At 47.1% G+C, this 19,140-nt stretch overlaps 1 protein-coding gene and 2 long non-coding RNA genes across 11 annotated transcripts in view; 1 reads left to right on the forward strand and 2 right to left on the reverse strand.

The window, feature by feature from the left end:
* The window catches only part of LOC148054479 (uncharacterized), a 35,236-nt gene extending 20,409 nt beyond the window's left edge, over nt 1–14,827 (reverse strand). The window contains exon 1 of the long non-coding RNA XR_015706688.1: nt 14,621–14,827. This is a non-coding gene — a long non-coding RNA (uncharacterized LOC148054479). The remainder of the gene's footprint in view (nt 1–14,620) is intronic.
* Nucleotides 12,887–13,821, reverse strand: LOC148054481 (uncharacterized). The gene is made up of 3 exons (XR_015706687.1): nt 13,686–13,821; nt 13,214–13,319; nt 12,887–13,003 (listed from the first exon to the last, which is right to left on the reverse strand). It is a non-coding gene; the product is annotated as an uncharacterized LOC148054481 (long non-coding RNA).
* NRF1 (nuclear respiratory factor 1) overlaps nt 14,467–19,140 on the forward strand; it is a 71,934-nt gene continuing 67,260 nt past the window's right edge. For 6 of the 9 annotated variants that reach the window (XM_087766747.1, XM_087766744.1, XM_087766746.1 and 3 more), the window contains exon 1: nt 14,474–14,607. The gene's annotated coding sequence lies outside the window, so the exon portion shown is untranslated. Of the gene's footprint in view, nt 14,608–19,140 lie in introns of all 9 variants that reach the window. The other 3 variants (XM_087766752.1, XM_087766754.1, XM_087766751.1) reach the window with 2 other exon arrangements.

Raw genomic sequence — 19,140 nt, forward strand, 5'->3', positions numbered from 1 at the left:
CTACAGTGACAACACTCCATGAGGCACAAAAATTAATTGGACAACTATTGTGGCTTAGAAACTTTATTCCAATATCTGAGGCAGAAATGACTACCTTATATCAACTCCTGAAAGGAGGAGATTCCCCCTAGCTCCAAGGACTCTTTCAAGAAACCATCAGGAGATTCTTAGGACAATTATGGAGCGAGCCCAGCATTGGGGTCTCGCTCGATTTACACCTGAACAACCGGTCACTGCCCTGATTTACATGACCGATACCGCTGGCCATGGTTTACTAATTCAAAATAATGGTGAAAAAGGCTGGCCTTTTGCTTGGTTGTATCAAGGCAAACCAAAGACGGCTTTAATTTCTTGGCCAACATTATTATCCCAGCTTATTCTCCGCTGTCGGAGGCAAACTCAACACTTAACAGGGAAGGACCCGGAGGTCATCGCATTGCCCTGTTCTTTGGCACAGTGGGAGTTGGTACTTCCACAAGTGGGGCTCCTGCAAGCGGCGATAGCTGAATTTACGGGTCGTATTGAAGGTCTAAGACCACACCCCTGTGGGGAGATAATCCAGGTACTCCATTTTTTGCCAGCTAGTGCCATAGTTGAACAACCCACCGGAGGCCGCACGGTTTTTACCGACGCGTCATCGATTACTGGGAAAGCTGTCGTTACATGGCAGGAGGATGGTCAGTGGACCCACATTAGTTATCAAGATCAAGGGCAATCCGTGCAGTATCTTGAGGCCAAGGCGGTATGGATGGCTCTCACTCAATGGCCCGAAGAGGCCTTGGATCTAATCACAGACTCTTGCTATGTATATAAGTTACTGAAGAAGTGCCGATGGGCACTTGGGGCAACGTCAGAGATTGCCGGAATGTTGCTCACCGCACTGCAAATGAGAACCGCTCCTGTCTGTCCTATCCATGTTAATAGTCATAGTTCCATACCGAGTTTTCTTTCTGCTGGGAATGAAATAGCGGACAGCTTAGCAAAGAGCGTACTGGCGGTTGAAGAAACTTCTAACCTAAGGCGAGCTTTCCGCCTGCATGAGCTCCTCCACTGTGGAGCTCGCGGTTTAGCTAGGCTCGCTGGCATTACGTTGCAAGATGCTCGCTCTGTGATTGCTGCTTGTCCTGTGTGTTCCAAAGGTCCCCTCTGGGAGGCAGGGGTAAACCCTCGAGGGTTGCAGCCCAACCAAATATGGCAGTCTGATGTTACGATTTATGAACCCTTTAATCCACGTAAGTATCTGCATGTCACAGTTGATACCTGCAGTGGAGTTATTTTAGCGACTATGCATGCTAAACAAAATGCTCTCTCAGTTATTTTACATTGGCAGGACTGTATGGCGCAACTTGGCATCCCACAAAAAATTAAAACAGATAATGGAGCGGCATATGTCAGCAAGAAGACAAAGGACTTTTGCGCGCGCTGGGATATTCAGTTGAGTCATGGCATTCCCTATAACAGTACGGGCCAAAGCATTGTAGAACGCGCGCACCGCACATTAAAAGAGTTACTCGACCGACTTAGGGAGGGGGAAAAGATAAGCCCAGGAACAGGGGTTCCCCCTCCCCCTGACCCTCCCTTATTTCGGGCACAGCGTCTGTTGACGACGGCACTAATTACCTTAAATCATACCATTCGAGGGAACACCTATAAAACCCAGACTGCAACCCAGGCACATTTCCGGCTCGATGAGAACGAAGGGCCTTACCCTTTGGTTCAAGTACGGGACCTGCAAACCCGTGAATGGGGGGCGCCTTATTCCCTCCGTTGCTTGGGACGTGGGTATGCGTGTGTGCAAACCGAGAAAGGGACGCTAGAATGGGTACCCAGTCGAAATATTCGACCGTATAGACATTAATCAATCTATTGAGTCTTATCTTGACAGGTTACCATTTCCCTATGCATCCTGATGGTGTGGGGGAGTAATGAGGGAGCCGCGACGAACTACTGGCTGGACTGGGCAAAATCTATGAACGTAACGGATGCGTGTCTGTATAAGTCTTACCATATATCGATTATTTTACACGCAGCTTCCCCAGCAAGATCCAGAACTACTGGAGCTAAGGGAGGGGGAAATGTAGTAAAGATAAGGGCTGGCGACCGGAAGATCACGTGCTGTACGGAAAGAGTTAAGGGTCGACCCTCCCTTGTCTCCGCCCCTTATAACATGACACACCTACTGCTGGGGGTATAAAGCCCGGGTCGGCTGGAGATCTAGGGGGATAACCTTGATGTGTAGTGTTTGCTACAAAAAGTACTGGAATAAGTAGTGAAATATCATTATGTTTTCTCTTAAAAAAAAAAAAATCTGATTTCTGCATGATGCAATTGAGCACACCAGATGGTGACCAGCGACGTGCAAAGCACAAAGACTCTGCTTTCTAGTGTATCTGAAAAGTTGCCATTCATTTCTTTGACAACAGATGAGAAAACCCTTCCAACCATCCCAAACTGAAAAATGAAACTTTTTTTTTTTTCTTTTTCCCTTTTACCTCTCACGCCTTGATCCATCTCAATTTTGCATGCAATTGAGGCTCCCTGGTGGTTAATAAAGACCAACAGACGTCTCTAAAGAAAAGTTTGGACTTCAAATGGCTCAATTCTCTATTTGAATGTGTTGCTTCAGAGTGCCGCAGGCTGTGCCGCCGACTTCTAACGGAGAGTCTTCGGCTCATGAGGACGTGACTTTACAGGGAGTCTCCGCTGCTGCGGGATGGCACTTGCAGATATTTCTGTTTTATCACAACCTCTAAGAGTTTGATTCTGTGATGGGCTTTTCTACCTGCTGGGGTGCAGAACTTGTAAGCTGAGTTTATGATGAATAAAGCATGCTTTGCTCAAATCCACAAAGAATCTTTTGAGGGGAAGCTGCACGCTGGAGAGGCCCTTTGCTTTATGGGCACAGTGCAAGGGAACTTTGCGGCGTTATGTGCGTCATCTCTTGCAGGGAGAGTTACATTTTTCTGGTATTTGGGCTTCCTTCGTTTTGCTGTTACCGAGCAGTCGTGCACCGTGTGCCGCTTTGGGTACGCGAGGTTAACGTTTCCTGTAGGAAGTTGTGTACCCAAACCCCGCTGTTAAAAATACACTGGATGTTGATGTGCATGTTTGTGGGTGGGGCACAGCGGTGGGGAGGGGAGAGTCATGGGACTATTATGTGATGTGAGCGATGGCTATATTTATATTTAAAAAGTTTAAAAATATATATTATTCACCACATTTGGTATTAGAATATTTCAAGTTGTATGTGAGCAGCTTCCCTTCTTTACTCTTTCCTTCAGTCACTGTTTCTGTATTGCCTGGTATCTCCTAGCATGTTATTTTCACAATAAGAAAAGCATTTTGGGTCTTTAGGATACATAAGAGAGGCTTGAGACATGGTGTGTATCCTCTTGTCTCATTTCTCATGTTAAGAAATGCCCTGGCTGTTATTGCCCATCTTCAGGGGAGGACAGCTGAGGAGTCTTTTACTCATAAATGGTATCTCCATAATGAAGAGGTTACTATGGTGAATTTTTAAAGAAAAACTTCAATCCAAAAGGCATATTAGATGTTGGCACTAAATAGTGTCAGCAGAAGTAAATAAAATAAAGTTTTTGGTAGGTTAACTCCTATCTCATTTGCTCATTTTTCACTGTCTTGGTTCCCCACTGCCATTTCAGATGTCCTCCAGGAACAAAGAGAGTCCAATTTTACTGTCTTTTTCATAAGCCTCTTTCAGGCTTTCTGTTTATGATAAAAGAAGGCGCAAGGCATTTTTTTTCTCTTTTTTGCTAGTAATTGTTGTACAAAAGACCAGAAGGAACAAAAGATTAGAACCTACAGAAATGATTGCTCTCTGAGACGTGCTGTCTAGGTACCATGACACCTGCAAGTATTGATGTCCCATTTCAAATACTGGGATGATTTTTCTTACGTCCTAGTGCGTTATCCACTATATAATTCTCCAGTTCCTGGTAGTTTTCTGGAGGTATTCAGTGAATTCAGGAGTCCTGCTTCTTGCAGATGCTTTTGCGTCCCCTTAGAGGAAGCTTATAGGGCCTTCCCACCCCAGCAGCCTCAGACCATAGGTTAGTCATAAGAGAATCCTGGGGAGAAAATACCTTTTTCCTTGACTACTTTTTGGTTTAGGCCGCACATAATTTTGTTAAAGGTAAGAAATATTTAGTTCCTTTAAAATAAAATATAGTCTTTTAAGTCTGCCGTGTTCCTTCTAGGTTATTGCTAAGACTTCAGGAGAAACAACCAAAGGGATTTCTTTTATTTTAAGGTCTGATATATTCACGACTAAGCTGAAGTAAACTGAGTGTGAAATCCTTTTTTATGCAAAAGACTGCCTTAGTATCAGCATTTCTCCCAATTGTCTTCTAGCTGTAATTGGCACTAAAAGAGAGAAATGTTTAAGAAAAATTAGGAAAATATTGAATGCAACCCATGGTTACAATGGCTTCCTTGGAACGGCTGTGATTATGTGCCGTGAAGGGAGCAGTTTGCTCTTTGGTGGAAATGCTTAAGCCAAATGCTTTAAAAGTTCACCTGCAATTACTGCTGAATGTTAAAGTATTTTTAACAGCTGAAATTGCGAGTGATAGGCCAAGTGCTCCTACAATCTAAAAGGAAGCCTTTTTTCAATGTTAGCAGGTAGACCGGAGTACACGGGTTATATGAAAAAAGCAAAAATACTTAATGCTGTTTAGTGGAAGTTGAAAATTACATTTAACTTCAGAAGATCTTTTTCTCTCTCAGGGTGATTCGGATAGGTCATACATCTCTTGGGGGCACTTCTTCCACTTCATTTAATAGGAAGTGCCTGTTCTGTGCAGTATGGAGATAACCAGCCTGGGAGAAGAGTCCTCCATGCATACTGAGACGTTAAAGCAGAAGCTACAAAACTGATGTTTGAATTACAAGTTGTATTGGTTAAGCAATTAGTTACAATAATTATTGCAGCTGGGTTTTTCTTGAGTTTACTCAGTGGCCATATGGTCAACGCACTTGAAAGACTTTAAACATGGGTCATCTCACCTTGCTTTGTGTGTCTATGGCAGAGCTATCTCTGCCTGAGCTAGTCATGCTGGGATCTCCTTATAGATAAAAAGGAGATGGGAAACAGGCACGTAAGGCGTGACCACTTCTGGACCAAAAAGTCTGATGTTTCTTTTTCACGTTCATGGCAAACTGCTCGTTCCTTAAAGTATTTTGTTCCTGGAAAAATGAATTTACTATCTATGACTTTTTTGACCTCTCTTGGTCTGAAAATAATGTTTGTAGAATAAATCTGCCCCCAGATCCTCATCCGATCTGATGGATGTACTACCATAGTACATGATGTAGCACTTTCCGTGTTGAATACACAGTTACAACTCCTTGGATTGCTCACTGCATAGCATGAATGATCTGGCTCCCTTCTTGTTTACGCAAAATGTTGTCTGTGATAGCTTCTATGGGTTTCTTTTCATGGCATGTTCATACAAATGTTATGCAGGTTGATCGACCTTCTTGAAACCATAATATGTTTATGTATGGAGAGAATTTCTGTTCTGTGACATTTGCTTTTGATGATTCTGGGAGCTTCCCATCCTTGATTTAATGTGTCTTTCGCTAGAGATGGTTGTGGAGGAGCAAGTGGGATTGCTCTGCATGTGTAAGATGGATTTTTTTTCATCAGAGAAGGGGAGGGGCCTGTTGAGGATATCCTATTTCATGTCTGTAGAGTTTGATTGGGTTGTAAGCAGATTTTATAAGCCCCTAAGACAGCAGAAGTGAAGGCTGGATCACAAGTGATGTAGATGAATGATGTCATGTTCCTAGTTTTCTTAATTTGACCTTTCTATGGAAAGTGAATTATCTTGCAGCATCAGTTGCTTCATAAGAGAGCTTCATAAGGAGAGTTATGGTTGGTTTAAAGCTTCTGACGTGACTTGCAATCTGCTTATTGGCAACAACCCAATGCTCAAAGAAATGAAAGGAAGAAAATGCCAACCCCTATGAAATCACTGCTTTTTCTAATACTATTGATAGTATTGCCTCCTCTAGCGATCTCAGTTTTGTAATCTCACCTCGGGCTTCAGTTCTTCAAGGTAAGTAATGCTTTATTTATTATTTAAAGCTGAAGCGCCCAGACCTAGTGAAACAGGCATCTTCTGCTGGGGTATATCGGAGCTTTCTAAGCATCAGGCTCTTTGTCTTATTCCAGTAATAACCATTGAGCTTGCCATGGTGTCCGACTCATCTCAAATGATGTGGCCTGAAATGGTGTCCTTGAAAGCAAGAGTCCTGCTGCTGTCACCCGTTGTTTTGGCTCCTGAGATACTTTATGCAGGAAGCCCGGCACCTTCTGAAAATAGATATAATATTTTGGGAGTACCTGATAATTATAGCTTGCCCTTTGGGAACCATCCAAGGAGTAGCTCTGTTTTCTTAGAAGTGTACATGCTTTTATTGATCCCTCATCCTTTTCCATTGTCTTATGCATGTGGCTTGCCTAATTTCTGTTGCCATCACCAGAAAGCAGATAGCAGAATAGGAAACATTTCGAGCTCTTACACTGGCAGTTGATACTTTGCTTTTCTTGCCTAGAACCACAGTGAGGGTCTGTCGCAATGCTTTGGCAGGTCTTAAAAGTTCTTCACAACCTGCCATTGCAAGCTTACTTGGAAGAGGAGATCAAAGTAGTTTTAACAGTTTGTGAGATTTCAGACTGGTGACCTCCTGGCGGTGTCTCTGGCGAGCTTCTCAGTGTCTCTTGAAATGTCCCAGGGTCGTTCAGCTCTCAGGCAGCTCCAGGACTGTTCCCATGCCTATGCATGGCAGGGCTGTGCTAGTCCTGACCTTACCAGTAGCCATAATCCACAGTTCATTGCTGTTTTTACAGTGATCTTTCATGAAGTAAGAATTGTTATGTCTCCTTTCTCTTAAAATTTCTTCCTTTCAGCTCTTTAGGGTAAGAAAGCACGCTACTTTCAGCCTTTCATTCCTATGTTACATTTTTTAAACCTGTTATTCTTGTTGCTTTCCTCCATGCTTCACAATGCTACTGCTTCATCAGCACAAGGTGACAATTAACACCTCCAACGTGCAGTTTTTCTTCTCACATGTTGCTACACGAGAGTCATAAAACTGAGACTCATGGGATTAATCTCCCCTAAATCTAAATGTCTGCATCGATGCCTGGACTAGCTGTCTAGATTCTTTAGTTCATATAGTTCAGGATGCAATTCTCTGATTAAATGTATGGAGAGGCTTAAAGCAGCTCAGGGTGTCTTGTTTAGGTACAGGAACCCACACCTAGTGAGATCCCTCTCACTCTCTGTGATATATACGATTTTACTGAAAAAAACAAATGCAAGTTTAGTGTGGATACAGAAATGTAAGTTCTTCACAAAGCGATGAGTCCAGGGAAACCAATATGGCCGTGGCTGGGGACCCTAAGGAATTTGGGCTAAATGCCATAAAAATTAGTATAAAAAAAATTGAAAACTTCTGTGACTCTAGTGTCCTGGATGATGAGGGTAAAATTCTGTGAGATATTCTCTCTGTCTAATCTTCTGTTGAAAGGAAACCACCCAGCCTGCGCCTTTTGGGCATCCCTGTTCAGGCAACAAAAATACCTCCTGACTTCAGCACGCTGGTGTCTGAGACGCGGAGGAGTGGAGCAGAGCTAGACAGTTCCTTGGAGGGAAAGCACAGTCGTCTTGAGCTTATCACTCCTGCGCAGTTGTAAACTCAGCCCTGCTCACTCTCGCTAATAATAGCCAAGTGTAATTGTGTTCAGACGGCTAGCTCAGCCAGGGGAAAATCGCCTTGCCTGCTACACAGTTTAGGCGAAATTGCCTTGAGTAACGAAGAAAAGCAAATCATAAATATCCAACTCAGTGTAATCAGTCTTTAGTGACTGCTTGGGGAATTTATTTCCCTAAGACAAGCAGATTGGACCTGAAGAAGTATCTCACAATGAGTGGATTTGCAGCCCTGTACAAAAGACATTGCAGCAGCACGTTATTTGGAAGCACAGTAGGCTACAGTCCGTGTTAGGAAGACAGCAGCTGGTCTAAGGAGGTATCACCCTGGGGCTGGGCTCCCAAGCTCGCCAGAGCAGTGCTGGCCACAGCCACCCCTGCCAGCTCTGTCCCGCAACTGCGGACTGGGATTATCAGGTGCTCCGACAGCAGCACAGTGCTGGTACAGGACAAGCCTCAGCATGGAAATTAGATACTCGAGTCAGGCGACCCCTGTCCTAAGAACTGATGAAAAAAAAAAAAGCTTCACCACTGTGTTTGAAAATAAGCTTCAGGCAAAATGTGGAGATGGGAGAGGAAAGCCTTCCTGTCAACAAGTTCCCAGCTCATTTCTTCTTTTTTTACACTCTCATCTTTGTCTCCCCATTAACTGTTTTTGCTGTAAAATCTACTGGTTTGGTGCTTAGCTGCAAGGAACATTGCAACGGGCACTGAAAAGCTATACGTAATAGCCTAAGTGGGCTCTTAGGTGCCATTCTCTCTCTGTAGTTGTTACTGTTACTGCTGTTTCACAGGGATGAGAGAATGGCACTCATCCAGCACTGCCGTCTTCTATTTCTAAATACTCTGGGTACTGGCAGAATAGAAACAATTAATCACTAGTTATGAGAAGCAGTGAAGAGGCCAGCTGCTGCAGGGCAAGCCCAAAATCCAGACGGCTTTTGGTTACTGGTTGCTGGAGAAGAGGAACCACAAGTAAAGCTGCTGTCCCCAAGACACGTCATGTATCGCTGGCGTTGCTGTGCATTCAGACCCCATTTTGTTGTATAATCATAACCTAAAACAAGGGTCTCAGCCCCAATATTGGGTATCTTCTAGATCTTCACACTGTGCAACCTTTCTCCCTGCTGATGAGAGAACTCAGGTCTCCAGAGCCCGTAGCACAGATCCCCTTTCTGCTGCAACCCTCCCTGCTCCTAAGGGAAATTGTTTGAGGCTTGAGGCTGCCCCAGAGCACTGCTGGTCCAGGTGAGTGTCCAAAACAGAACTTCAACAATAGGCAGCAGAGCCCTAAAATCATTTATTACAGTCCAAGAAAACAAATCTTGACATTAACTGTTGACTGCCAGATTGCTTTCCATAGTCGGGTTTTTCACCGGTGCAATTATGAGTGTGAGCTGGCTCTGGGTGGTGATGCCAAAGAACTATAAAAAAGGGTAAGCTCTGCAGTTAAGAGTTATGGCATCATAGCCCAGTGAGGCCATACTGGAAACTCTGGTCTGGAGATGGGTCTAATGACGCTGAACCTGAAATAGGGAAAAAGCTCTGGACGTGTCTTCTTCACAGAGCTACTGGCAATCTGTGAAAGAGAGCAAGTATGTTAAATAAGAAGAAGCCTGAAGAACTGGAATTATATGGGAAAACGCTTCTTTCTCTAATACCTGCCAAAGCTAATCACGTATTATCTCAGCCTCTTTACCCTGTCCCATGTTGCGCTGTAACACTGGACAACTGTAGATGTTCGTCATACTCTGTGCCGAAAAATGGCAAGATCAGTGTATGCAGAACTTGACCCAACAACATTTGAGCAGAAGGAGTGAAAATAAGCTGAAAAGATCTGAGGAGTGTCCACAAAGGTGGAGAACTAGGTGTAAGGATCTAAATTGAAGACGGGGGATAATTCAGATGAAAGACCAGAAATCGGTATTTGCAGATACTGCAGGAATCCCCTATCCTACCAGTAGCAGTGCTCCAGAATGATCGCACCTGTGTAGATTTTGGTGACTACACAAACTAGAACGGAGCTTTTCATCACAGGAATCCTCCCAAAACTCAGACTCGGCTTTGGTCTTATCTGGCTCCAGAGAAGCTGTGGCAGCCAGAGCCCAGGCAAGGCTACTTATAACAAACTCATTGCACTATCAACATTCTCCCTAGAGTAATGAAAACCAGCCTGGCTCTTTATGAGCCGTGCAAATCTGGTTTATTGCACATTACTGAACAATTACTGTTGCAAAGACTCACATTAAAGGAGAGCAATGGATGCAGTTTTTTTAATCTGAAAAAGAGGCAGAGAAGGAAAAGGCCAAGCAGCTGCATCCGTAGTCTTCCGCTTCAGTCTGCACCGTGAACATTTAAAAACTGCTCCGTTAGTTCTGCTAAATCATCAGGGTGTTTTGTTTACAGCATAGTGGGTAAATCAGTTACTTTTCTCTTCTATGGGCTTAAGATGAAAATAAAAACTCCATATGAAAGAAAAAAGACCCATCCACTTTTTCCTCCCCTGACGATACAAGATGCCAAGTGGCTGGGATTCCACCTCTTCCAAGCACAGGCAGCCAAGAAGTGCCAACAGGCAGCAGATATTTTAACTCTGAGGCAGCTAGGACATTTTGTGGCAAGCAGACCCTGAAGAGAATTGCTGCCAGGAACGTGTCTTCCGCTGCACGACCATGTGTGGCTCCTTCACCTCCAGCATGCCAGAGATCAGCCTTCCCATAGAAACCCAGGAAGGTAACAGATTCTTGTTTGTTGTAATGTCTGTTGTCATAAAAGAAGCAAGAGTTGGTGCGTTCAGGAAGTCCCAAAGCTACACCCGTGTCTCTGAAACACTTTTTGGAGAAATCTCCCTCCTGCCCACATTGGTTTAGCTGATAGGAGCAATGTGTTGGATTGACCTGCCCTACGAGACGTGCTAAATACCCCAGCAAGGGCGCATGTCTCATCCCCTTATGAAAATGTAATCTCTGTTGGTGGTCCCTAAAAAGTCAACAGTACTTTCTCACACTTGCAAATGTTCTGGTTGTAACGTAGCCACACTCCCACAGAAGAAAAGTCTTCGCTGGAGCTAGGGCTCTTCACCTAGGGCAGATTTTCAGGTGCCACGGTAGGGTCCATGCACAATCTGTCACCCAAGGCTGGTGGCACTTTCAGGCCAGACCTGTCTGAGGCTGTTGGCCAAAACTCAAAAGCCACTTACGCTGCTGGTAATAACCCGCCCATTTTCCAAAGCAGCGCCAGCTAATTGACCCAGGCACTCCCATTCCCCTTATGCTTTCCTGTGCATCTTTTCCTAGGAAATCCTTCCTTGTTACTCATCCATTTTCTTCTTCTCTCCCAGAAGTCACCAACCAAAGACAAGGTGATCTGCTAAAACAGCCTATTCATAGTCTTCTGACCTCTCACCCACAGCCTCACAGCACCTGAGCCGACACATCCAGCTGGTAACTCGATAACATTGTCCTCACATTATCCCTTCCACATTTTCTCTTCCCAGACCCAGGATGTGGACAGGTAAACCTCTCCCGGCGTGCCCTGTCACCAGAGCTCCCTTTCCCCACTGTTCATCATTGTTCCTCCGCCATCTTTCCCTGGATACGGCATGTCCTAACCAGCCGCTGGCATTCCCATGGGTGTGCAAGCCAGGCTCCCTACCCTTCTGCTGGCCAAATGTACGTTTGCATTCGCAATTAATCTTTTCCCAACCCTTTTCATGTAGGATTATGGGTCTATGACACAGCGCAGTCTGGATCTCCATGAGAACCTGGGGAGACACGTGCTGATGTTCGGTTTTTCAAAGAGAAAGAGTTAGTTTGTTCATACTGGGAAATTTTGCCTCTCTGGAGAACCTTTCTGGTACATCCCCAAGGAACGTCCATGCTGTTCCCTGCCGAGAGGCTTTGGTCCTGTGTGCACTCTTCACATGAATAAGAGCACTTTGAGAGGAGTGGAAAAAATGAGCACGTGCGCCAGCCACAGTCCCAGCACATTCAACAGCCATTGACTCATAACCATGCACTTTCAGAAGCCCATGGTTTGATCTGCCCATTCCAAACCTATTAGCAACATGTGGCCCTCAAATACTCACCTGGATGGGACCCTGAGACGTCATGTCATCCATCCTTCTCCCTGAGGCAGGAGCAACTCTACCTACAGCATTCCTGAGCAGTATTTTGTCTAACCTGTTCTTAAAACCTCCAACAGGGGAGACTCCAGAGCGTCCCAAAGCTCTTCCAGTATTATCACATCCTACCGTTATGAAATTTTCTTGGTGGCTCATCTGAATCTGCCTTCCTGTGATGTACCTAGAAGTGACCTTCCTCCTGCAGAGATTCTGGGTGACCGTGGGTTATACCAGGCCTGCTGGGTGGCACGGTCCCAGATCTCGGTGCTTGTGGCCCTGCTCCAAAACTGCCAATTAGCACAAGGGAATTCCACTGCTGTTACAGTCCACATCAGCTGCCTCCACATGTCTGCCTGCGTCGGCAAGGCACTCCCCCGTCTTTGTGGAGCAGCAAGCCCCAGCCAAAACACCTTCACGGCTCTGCAGCAAAAGTTACAATCATCTCAGCAACTGGCGTAAGTCATCATTTGGCCCGGGTCCATGTTTCGTACCTACAGGAGACCAATGACAGAAATCCAGAGCATCCAAAACTCAGAGTGACCGAGTCTACGGGCTGATGACGTTCATGCAAAAAGCAGAGGTGTTAATTTCCCCACACCGTGCTGTGAGAGCGTGCATGTGGTAGCAAAGATCCCCCAAAAAGGCAGGGGCACTGCGGAAGCGACAACTGGAGTGTGACTCTGCAGAGTGGACAGTCGATCCCGAGCTGACCTGACGCGCATGCCAATTGCCTCGGATGGCTCTGCAGACGAGGCATGCCACTTAGCTTTTGTTTTCCATACCATGCTTTCCATATTCTTGCATCTTCAGATGGGTACAGTATGGTCATCACTCCCTGCCCTAAAAAGTCATCTACTGTTGCTTTGTTCTATTTGTAAATAGAAAAAATGGGTGGCTGTGTTTCATTCCGCCTATCAGATGAAGTTATTTTTTGTATTTGCCTGACTATCAGTAAATTTGCAGAGTGCTGTGAGCTGGCAGGCAGGTAGGACGCATCCCCTTTTACAGGGACTGGCACTGCGTGCTTCAAGGGAACTTGCAAAATTCCGGTAGTGGATATTAGTATAATGACAAAAATTTTATCGTTTTTAGTACAATGACGTGCCCATGGAAGAGGTTTCTACTAGGCACAGATGGTAGGCTGAAACAAAACAAATTACATACATTTTACACCAACAAAAATAAAACTATGATTACTCTCATATAAAAGTCTACTGAATTTTTGATCCGCCAGATCTTTAGCACAGCATGCACAATAAACACGTAAGATCCTTAATGAAGGAATATTACTGAAAATATTTTGCTTTTCAGGATGCTCTTAACCAGCTTCTGTTAACTCTTCTCTTAGTACCTGTTCTCATTGTATTTTCCATGTCATTCTTTAGGTGTGGGGGAAAACATCTTAAATTTGACAGCTTCAGTGCATCAGACATCAAGTCCCATCTTAAGACTCCCTCCTACAAAACACAGATTTATACCCATTTTTATTATCTCCCTCATCTCCTTTTCCCCTCTGTGTTTTAAATCCTCCTTCATATTTCAGGTTCCTACTGAAACCCCAGGCTGCTTGGGGACAGGGGCAGCCTTCGAAGGTGAACACCTTCCCTCAGAACAAGGCCGTGATCCTAACAGACGTCTCTGAGCGCTGAGGTGATAATACAAGAAATCATTAGCTTCCATATACCGGGAAGGGTAATTGGTGGGGCTAAAGCTGCGTTCAGTCCACCGATAGCACGAGGCAATGGTGGAAACGAGAGTCTTTGTGGAGTATGTCCCTGTTCAGGGCAGAAAGCGGGCGGTCAGCCTGCTAACGAACTTATTACCGTTTTCTGACGTACAGAAGCGACACCCGTCCCCTTGGCGCGAGACCAAGCTGCGTTTCGGAGGAGCTCCAGCCCAGGAGCCACAGCTGCTTCGAGCCGGCGGCCCTCGCCGGCAGCAGGCAAAGATTTACAGCTACAAACAGATGGCCTCTCGCACACCCCGCCAGCCTCCCGACGTGTTATTTTGCTTTTCTTTTTTTTTCTGTTTTCTTTTAAACCCAGATTAGCTCAGCAATATGGTTTCTCCTACCCCAAAACCACCAGGGTGGTACGTGGCGGCGTGTAGGCGGGAAAGCCACGGCCCAGCAGCAGACTGGGATGGTTTTAAACAGACTTTTTTCCACAGAAAAAGGCGATTGAGGCGGCAGCCCGCCCGGCTGAGGCGCCAGGTCCAGCGCAGCGCAGGCCGGCTCCCTCCGCCGTCTCCTCAGCTCTCTCCCGCCCGCCGCCCCTTCGCACCTCCTCGCTGAGGGGGGGGGAGAACGGCTGCGACCTCCCCAAGATGGCGCCGACACCCCCTCACCCCCCCGGCTCCCCACGGAGGGGGAGAAAAAGCACCGCGACCTCCCCATCATGGCGCCGGCGGCCGCCCGCTCCCCGCCGCCTCCTCCCTCGCCCCTCCGCCGCCCCGACCTCCCGCACATGGCGCCGCCGCCGCCCGCCCGGCGCGGCCCTCGCCCTCCTCATCATGGCGGCGGCGCCGGGCTATGACGCCATACGTCCTCCTCCTCCTGCCCCCCCTCTCTCCCTCTCCCCCCCGGCCTCCTCCCGCCGCCGCCGCCGCCGCCGGTCCCCGCCTCTCCCGCTCGCCATTGCGGCGGCTCAGGGCGAGCCGCGCCGCGTCCCCGCTCGCCTCCCTCCCCGGCCGCCGCCCGGCAAGAGGCTCCACGGCGCAGGCCCGCCGCAGCGCAGCCGCTCTGAGGTGAGTGTCCTACCGCGCAATCTCCCAGCTCCTCCAGCCCGGCGCAGCCGCAGCAACGCGGGGGCCCCCGCCGGCCGCCCAGGCACCCCCGGCTCCGGCGCCCGCGCCTCCCCTCAGCGCCGCCGCGGGGCCGCTTAGGCCGCGCTAGGCCCCGCCGGGGAAGCGGGGCGGGGGGAGCGCGGCCCCGTGGCGGGCCGCTCCCGCCCGGCCTCCGGAGCGGGGCCGGCGGGGGGGGGGGGGGGAGCTGGCGGCGGGGCGGCGGCTGCGGGGCCTGCGGGGCGCCGCGGGCCTCTCCCGGCCGCGGCTCGGGGGGACCGAGCGCCCCCACCCCGGGGGGGCGGCGGCGGGGACGGGGGCGGCGGGTGGGAGGGGAGGGGAGGGGGGGGCGGGCGGGTGCGGGCCGGGCCCGGGCCCACGCGTCTGGCCGAGCCGGCTGCTGCAGGCTGCGGGAGCAGGTTGCTCCGGCCCCGGTGTGAGCCCGTCCCGCTCGGGGGAGGGAAGTTGGGTCGCGGCTACAGCCATTTGCGGGGCTTTTCTTCTTCCTTTTCCCTTCTCTTTTCTCTCCCCCTTTTATCCCCCCCCCCCCCCTTTTTATTTCCTTCCTTTTATCCATTTATTTTTTTTCTCTCTTTTAATTTTTCTGGCTGCGTCCTGGGCCGGCGCTGCCCTTTTCTCTATAAGTTGGGGAGCGGGGCCGCTGCTTGCGGGGGGCAGCGAGTTTAAATGCTGTTAATAACGCAAGCAGGAATTTTTTCCCCCCCTCTAATATGCCCAAAAGGGGGTATAAGTCGTGTCTCTTTGTTCTTAGGTTATACAACATCTGGCTCAGGAGAGACCTGGTTCATGACTGAGGTGCTCAGGACCTTGTTAGTGTAAATAATAATTACAGGGCAGAAATATTCGGCTCAAAAGTCTTCATACTTGTGGGGTTACTAAGTCTTAGGTTTCTTGCAGCTACAGATAATTTTCATAGCGCGGGGAGGTGTTTTCTGTGCACCTCTTCAAGATTTGGATCGCTGCTTTATGTTTTTTTCCCCTCTACTGGAAGAGTCTTCGTTATTTCCAGAATTCAGGATTTTTATCTTAGGAAGGGCATTGTAGTTATGGTTTTTTTGTCTCTAATGCTACTGTCCAGGCATGGTTTTAGACCCTCTTCCTGTGTCCCGGACACCGTGAGAGTATTTTCAGTGTTGTGGTGGCTGTGTGCAGTCATTATTTTTCATTCGTGACATCATGGCAACTTGTGTTCATCCTTACTTCAGCAGCAGCATTACCTTGTCTTCTGATTCATCTGCATCACAGTTACTCATTTTTAAGACCTGTTATATTGAACTTTTAATGCCCTAATGTTGGGGAAATAGATGAGAGAGAAGTTGTTCGTCTTTTTAACTGAGATTTTCATGCCTGTGGTAAAACTGGGAGCAACAGGTTTTTTTCATTGAGGGGGAAAGAGGAAGTATATGACAAGGGTAACTTTGGAAAGGTCAGGATTATATTAACTCTTTTTTTCAGGGTTTTAATCTTGTCCATCGTGGATAAATGTTATGGCGTAGTGTCTAATTAAATAATCTCATATGCTCATGTAATTTTCTACATGTGTTTACCATTTTATAGAGTATCGCAGTTGTTTTTTATTGTATTTTATTGTATCGCAGTTGTTTTTCAGAAGTCTCACGTCATTTATGTGCAGGCTTTACGATGAACGAGGCATGGGCCTTATGCATGTGCCATAAATACAGCGAGCTGGGGAACCCTCTGCCTCATCCACTATGTGTTTTATGCAGTTCTTACAGTTTCACATACCGCAATAGCATCTGCATTTTACAAAGTGTGTGGCCTGATGTACGTTCACGTTATATAGGTGGAATGAAGCACGGGTCTTGTAAAGCGTCATTTGTTGGCAGCCTGGATAGAGCCAGCGTTCGCACGTGTGTAGGCAATGTGATTTTTGGCGTGGAGCAGTGAAAGCACTGCCTTTCTGTTGAACCGAAATTTTTCTGTGGACCCCATTAACTCGCGGCGTCTCGCTTCGTACCTTCTGTGCTGCACGGATGCTCCTTTGGAGGTAACTTGGCCTGGCTGTGCTCCGCGTAATGAGCCTGTAAGTTATCCCGACACAAGTTTATGTTGTGGATGTGGACTGTGCCATCCCAGCTGTGCTGCTTGGTGTGCTAGAACGAGAAATACCCTCACCCCAGAAGTAAATAAGCCGTCCTGGCAAAAAACAGCTATACCAGCAAGAGCCCTTAGCGTGTGCTGTGTCAGTCGAAGGTTGCCCTTCTCTATAGCTTCATCGGGAGAATGTGTGGCATAAACTTGTTCATAGAGGATTAAGCTATGGTGAGCGATGGCCACTTTGCTTCTGAGTAAGGTTGGCCACGCAGGGTTTTTACGCGCTGTAATATTGCACTTCAATTAACTGTCTCAACTTTCCTGGACAAAAGCCCCATGACTGGTCGGCTGCACAGATGTCAGCTTTCAGACTGCAGGTATTTTGGCATGAGGACTACTTCAAGTGTTGGAATTTCATAATTTTTCTGTCGCTCAGGAGCCTGAATCATCTTTTCTTAGACTTAAACCAGCCAGTTTCACTTCTGGCAAGCTCAAGCCTGGAAGATTTCAGCCTCGTAAGTGAAAATAAAGAACCACAAATGACTGCGGGAGCCCAGGTTGGGAGCACTGGGGCTGCCTTTGTTTTAAATCTTGCTTCTAGGCTACATCATGTCAAACTTCTGCCATGCACATGTACATGCTCTGGGAATTATTTCCATTACTGCTTCCACCTGCAGTGGAAGCTCATTTACCAGCTGAGGGAGATTTCCATGCAGCTTCTCAGTCTCTTGAAGGCTTTGGGAATTACTATTTTTTTGCCTTCCCCTCCTCTGATCTGGAAAAGCATCCTCTAGGAAGGAAGCAGAGTGCAGTGACTCTGCCATGCCCCTGTATCCCTTTTACTGAGAAAATTTAATACAGACTTTTACACATAAGAACGTTCCGTGCTGTCAGTAGAAATCAGCTTGTGTTGAAGATTTTCAGCGCAACAAGTACTGTAAAATTGAGCTTCAGACTTTATCTTTCTTATGCTGCTTCTGAAGTAGATCCATAGGGAAAAAATATAGTTAAGATTTTTTGTATGACTGATTACCCAGTGCTTGAGTTATGCAATAAAATAATTTTAAAATACACCCCTTGGTCTTTTTAAATAACTTATGCTGCATGGTGGGGATCTTACTTTCGCTATGTAGTAGTTACAGTAGTAGAAAGATGGAAAATGGTGCTGAGGTGGCACTTGAAGCAGATACCTGTTGTGACTCATGCAGCTCTCCTCTAACGAACTTCATTAGCTCTTTGATACCTAGCCATTTGTTAAGCATGCTTGTCTAAAATTAGGACTGGCTACAGCCAGTTGTAAATCAAAATTAAAGATAAAAGTTTCTACTTACTCCAGTTTAGTTTTCACACCAGATCCAGAGCTCTATTGCTGGTTATCGTGCTCTTCTGGATCTTCAGGAAGGCTCATCCTGCTGAAAGTCTCACGAACCACTGAAGACCCTCCACGTGAAGGAGTCAAGTGGCACGTAGTCTCTAGCACGGTCTGTTGGTGCCGGGGCAATGTTTTTCTGTGTTTAAAGGTAATCCATCCTCTTATGGTTTTGAATGCAGTTATTTGTTACAGGATCAGTTTAATAGTTTCTCAGGTTCCCACTGCTGAATGCAGATATGCGCCCTTGCCCCGATCTGTTTGTCACTCGCTTTCGTGAGTGAATTTGTATGTCAGCTGTAGTGAACCTCTTCATCAGCTCGTTTTGCATGTGAATCTAAACCAGGTAAATATATCCTAGCAAACCCCCTGGTTTTCAAGTACTGCAAACCTTAAAATGCTGAACATTGCTAGCATCTTCTCTTTTCTTCCACCTGAAACTTAAGCTTCCACCAGAAACTCTCGCCGCTTTCCAGAGTAAAGGCTGTACCGCTAGCAGTGGAGTGTGGGGAAAGGTTTGAAGGTCCAGAGTTGTGCAGGCTGCCAGGGCTTTGTACTGTGGGTGGCAGGAACCTCTCACCTGCCCAGGCTAAACCTGAACCATCCTGCTTTGGGAAGAATTCAGAGAATTTGTTATCCACTGCAGCAATTGCAATAAAGTTCAACAGTTGCGGTGTTTCGCTGGTTGCGGCCCTGTTGCTTTTGCTTTGTCCCAAAAACTGGTAGGGTTGAACCAGTTGCCAGTCAGGCCCATTGGGAAGGCTGGCTGGAGTCGTTCCTCCCTGTGCCGTGGCACCACTCGCTAGGAAACGTCAGAGCCCGTTATCCTTTTGGGGATAATACACTTTATAACTAGGAGCAGGCCTTGTCTTCTCACTGGGAGTGTTAGTAAGGGGGGACCTGGGAGAGGATGGCCAAGTAACCAAGGTTGTACGCCCACTTTGTTTTGGAGATCGCCTGATGCGTTGAGCTTTATGGGAAGGACTTCTGTCAGAGGCTGGTCTGGTTTTGTTGTGGATGAGTCGCCTGCCAAACTCCCAAGGAGGAGTCCC

The sequence above is a fragment of the Nipponia nippon genome, unplaced genomic scaffold, assembly GCF_047370975.1.
Source record: "Nipponia nippon isolate SJK-2023a ecotype South Korea unplaced genomic scaffold, ASM4737097v1 scaffold_3, whole genome shotgun sequence".
Taxonomy (NCBI): Eukaryota; Metazoa; Chordata; class Aves; order Pelecaniformes; family Threskiornithidae; genus Nipponia; species Nipponia nippon.